At 36.3% G+C, this 5,000-nt stretch overlaps 1 protein-coding gene across 1 annotated transcript in view; it reads left to right on the forward strand.

Moving 5' to 3' along the window:
* Positions 1-3,613, forward strand: part of LOC135219144 (beta-1,3-galactosyltransferase 5-like) — a 74,263-nt gene extending 70,650 nt beyond the window's left edge. The window contains exon 5 of the mRNA XM_064255658.1: positions 3,595-3,613. The gene's annotated coding sequence lies outside the window, so the exon portion shown is untranslated. The remainder of the gene's footprint in view (positions 1-3,594) is intronic.
* The last annotated feature ends 1,387 nt before the right edge of the window (positions 3,614-5,000 follow it).

Below are 5,000 nucleotides of genomic sequence, written 5' to 3' on the forward strand. Positions count from 1 at the left end.
TTTACGGAAAATGAATATGTTGATGTTTTATTGCTTATTATTGTTTTTTTTTGTGGGTTTGGCGGAGAAGGGAAACTTATTTCGTGGAATACTTTATTGGCTCATGATTATCAGTCTCTACCATATTTTTGTGAGAGGATATATCGTCATGATGCTGATTTTATCCTGTTTTTTAAATCTCAGATTTTATCTTTATTCCTCCCTCTATTTATTTCTTTTTTTCTACTCCGAAGTTTAATCAACCCTTTGGAATGCTCTTTTAAGATTCTGTGTTCCCCAATTTCTATAGCCTATTTTCTTTCCAGAGGCTGAGGGTGTCTATAGCTTTCATATCATATATAGTTGTTTTTATTTTTATTAAGTTTAGACAGAGGTAACTCGTATTGTATAAAGGTAAGAATAACCTTGAATTTGGTAATGGAATTATTAGGCCTGAAAGTGTTTTGCCGGCTGTAGCTAATAAATAAAAGCTTTTTGAAGGCCGTAAATAATAAATAGAAGATTTTTGATGGCTGTAAATGATAAATAAAAGTTTTTTAAAGGCTGTAAATAGTAAATGTAAGTTTTTCTAAGGCTGTGAATTATAAATGTAAGGCTTTTGACTGCTGTAAATAATAAAAAAAAAGCATTTTAAAGGATGTAAAAAGTGAATAAAAGTTTTTTGAAGGCTGTAAATAATAAATAAAAGTTTTCTATGGCTGTAAATAATAAATAAAAGTTTTTTGAAGGTTATACATGATAAATAAAATGTAAATGATAAATGAAATGTTTTTTTAACGCTATAAATAATAAATAAAAGATTTTTGAAGGCTGTAAATAATAAATATGAGTTTTTATGGCTGTAAATAACAAGTAAACATTTTCCAAATCTGTAAATAATAAATAAGAGTTTTATTAATGAATGAATGATTGGAAGTTTTCTGGCATCCTGACATCGAAGGTCATTGACGCCGAAGAGTTTTATTAAAGGCTGTAAATAATACATAAATGATTTTTGACGCTGCAAATGATAAAAGTTTTGACGGCTGTAAATAAATAAATAACAGTTTTTTTTAAGCCTGCACAAGATAAAATAAAAGTTTATTTGGGGCCGTAAAAGTAAATAGACGTTTTTTGAAGGCTGTGAATAATAAATAAACCAGACTATTGGTGACATAATCAGACGCCAGAATATTTCTTTTCGATGACGAGATGTGGTCATACGGAAAATGTCATTTATGTACCAAATAAATAGAAATGCTTTTGTTCTGCTTCTCATATTACAAGTGATGTTCACCGTAGTACAGCAAATAAAATGTAAGAAATCGTTTCTTACTAAGACTTATGAGGCAAAGAAAGTCATATTTCATAAAGTTGATCAACGCTGCCCGAGTTATATTTTCATAGGGATATACTTATTAAAACTGTAATTTTTTAATATTCTTTTTAAACATGGTAAACGGTTGAGCCATTGGGAAATGACATAATGTAATTCATTACAGTTGTATTTAATAGACTAGCTATTATACCCATGCCTGGTGATAGAAGTTCACTCTCGACGTGGTTCGGAAGTCACGTAAAGCCGTTGGTCCCGTTGCTGAATAACCACTGGTTCCATGCAACGTAAAAACACCATCCAAACAAACAATAATATACCCAAGCAATCACTCCTCTGTAAATAACTGTGGAACTGACTGCCTGACTGAGTCTTATTCAGAATTACCTGTCAAAAGATTTATTTTGCTGGTATTTATAACATGGACGAGCCATGTTGATAATTACATACAGATTTTCTATAATTACCTCTTGATAACATTGATAGTTAGGCGTTGATGAAAATAGTCACGTCTACAGAAGAAAGTCCTTTCAGACGGAAGGCAGGTGTTATTAACGGTTAATAATTGCTTTCGTGTATCTCCGTAACTGGGAGGAGGTATAACGCCGATGTACTTACTCTGATAGAGATGAAATTTTGCTTAGTTTGGTCTAGTAGTTGATTCTCTCTCTCTCTCTCTCTCTCTCTCTCTCTCTCTCTCTCTCTCTCTCTCTCTCTCTCGGCGTAGTTTAAGATATTTAGTTACAGACTGCATTTTTGTTAACCTTAATATCAATTTATAGTATTAAATGATTCCTCTCTCTCTCTCTCTCTCTCTCTCTCTCTCTCTCTCTCTCTCTCTCTCTCTAGAGAAAGGGTGAGAAGGTACGGCAAGGGTCGAGGTAGCCTATGGTACTGGAGTAGCCTTTTCGAAAAGTAGCTCTACTCGAATTTCATATTTCATCCTTATCAGTATTTTCTTCCATTTTCTTTTATACTCCTGACGCAGAAAGAATAGATCCGCATTAGATCCGCATTAGGGCCATTTATTCTTTGAAAATACGCCATTCAAATTATCGGCCTTTTGTTTTGATGCCCTGTGAACCACCTGTATAATTTGAGTAGTAGTACAGACACCAATATCAATATTAATCCTTTTACTGGCCCTCGTTCATATTCTCTTTCTTCCATCTCACTTTCCGCCCTCCCCTAACAATAGACTCATAGTGCAACTGCTTTGAGGTCTTCCTCCTGTCACACCTTTGCGAATTTTTTCACTGTCAGTTTCCATTTCATCGAGTGACCTCATAGATCGTAGCGCTTGGCCTTTGGCCTAAATTCTGTATTCAATTCTATTTAGTATATTTCTATTCTAGTCGATATATGAACAGTAAAAGGAAATTGTGACGCCGGTTTTAGCAGCCATATATCAATCAATAAAAGGAAAGACAGTCCTCTTAAGTTTTTTTTTTTTTTTTTTTTGTTTTTAATTTTTTTTTTTTTTTTTTTTAAGTTCGGCAAATCATCAGCACCTCTCTCACTCGTTCCTCTTCTGAAGAGGACCACCAGGTTTTAAGTAGAAAGACACTGAAAAATAAGCAAGAGGAAAGCTTATCGTAGGACCCTATACTCTGTTTTTTTTTTCCATCTGTCCATCCGCCTGTGGTGGTCGCGCATGGTAACACTGCGTCCCGGGCTTTAAATAGTTACGCTATGTGTAAGTTTTAGGTAAATAAAAGGATATCTGGGTGTACATTTGCGACTGAAAAGTGTTTTAATAATTTACTGTATGTGAATTACACCATTAATATTCGAAAAGGGATATTATTTAAAGCCCGGGATGCAGTGTTACCATGCGCAAACACCACAGGCGGATGGACAGATGGAAAAAAAAACAGAGTATAGTTGAGAAATTGGGCAAAGGCAGAAGAAGTGTCGCAAATATTATAGGCACGTATACCACGAAAGCACGAGAATTTTTCGGCTGGTCCTGAGAGTGCTGCTGGCTGGGAAGGAGTTGCATTGAGCAAAAAGGGCAGGCGCAGGAAGTGACGAAGCCCTAGCAACCTGAAGCTGCAGGGGAGGAAAGATGTTGCGGCGGTGAGCGCATGGACCAGCATTTCTCCTTATGAGGTGTCTTGCGGCGTCCCCTAGGGGCCTAGCTGCAACCTCTTTCATTCCATTTATTGTACCTCCTTTCATATTCTCTTTCTTCCATCGAATTTTCCACTTTCTAATCATTGTTTCATATAAAAGGCATAACATAAATAGACAGTAACCTAGTTAATTTCATCCATCAGGCAAATAGGTTACCGAAGACGACTAGAGAGCCTGAACATGTATGGCTTAGAAACACGACGTTTGCGAGGACAACTAATAGAAACATTTAAAATACTGAAAGGCATAACAAAATTAGACAGTGACCTTTTTACATTAAACGAAAACCAGACAAGAAATAATGGATGGAAACTAGAGCTGAAGAGATACAACACATCCCATTGTGGGAACTTCTCTACGTACAAGATATGTGACATGTGGAATAAACTGCCACCAGAAGTTGAAAACAGCAACGGTGTGGAAGAGTTTAAAAGAAAGCTAGGCAAAATCTTTAGGACATTGTGAATGCACAGTAAAACCTGCTCCTAGAGATAAGTGAGCACACGATGTCTCCTCTTAGGATGGACTACCAAGTCTTTGAGACATCCTAATCCTTGTAACTCCTGTTACACGTTATGAACCTCCTATACTCTCAGTTATCCTGTCAGCGCTGAATGACCTCATAGATCCCAGCACTTGGCCTTTTGGTCAAAGTCTTATATTCCTATTTTGCTCATTAGTTTCTTCTATTGCAATATTCCAAGGCCCTTTTACGGAAAATACGTTGGTTGAAACACCTCCCTCACGAACACCTCGTAATATGGCATCCTCTCTTTCTGTTTTCTCAGTATTCTTCACTTTCGATTTCAAACCCTTCCACTTCATTGACTCCACCTGCGAGTGATTGAGATCACCTTCGATGCTCATTTGAAAGATTTTGTTCCAGTCACCCCCGTGTATATTATCAGACCCCCAATTAACTGTTCAGATACTTCGTGTATGAATTACTCTTCGACCACAACTGCTTTACAAGTTTTTAAGACGAGACGCCGAGTGATTCTGAACCCCTCTAGTTTTTCTAGTTACTAGAGATCCAATCAGCTTCCTTATCTTCCCCTTTTAGGTCTCTAATCATCTATCTATCTTAGACTTCATTGACCTTGACAGGTGTGACGCCACATGGGTCGGCATCAGTCACGTAAGTAAGTTGTTTCGACTCGGTTATATTTCCATTTTCGTTTAGATATGATTTTTTTTTTTTTTCATTATCATATTTCAATCATTTTTCCTGCCTGGTTACCTCGTGACCTAAATATGAAAAGAAATTGATATGCGTCAATTGGCTATATTTCTCTCGATTTGAGAAAATTATCAGGTGTAAGGACAAATAAATAAAGAGAAATAAAAAACTCTGTCATTAACCTTGGAGTTTTCACACCTGAATATGTAATGACTGTAATCTTTTTAGTTGATAAATAGCGCACGGGATAATTGGTACCTTCGCAGTCGAAGATATTCAGAAGTTTCATTGTCGTTGGTACGGGATTCAGTTTAGCAAAAGCAATATCGTCTGGTATTCCTCTCGGTGTATTTTGAGAGAGAGAGAGAG

Source organism: Macrobrachium nipponense, chromosome 1, assembly GCF_015104395.2.
Source record: "Macrobrachium nipponense isolate FS-2020 chromosome 1, ASM1510439v2, whole genome shotgun sequence".
Taxonomy (NCBI): Eukaryota; Metazoa; Arthropoda; class Malacostraca; order Decapoda; family Palaemonidae; genus Macrobrachium; species Macrobrachium nipponense.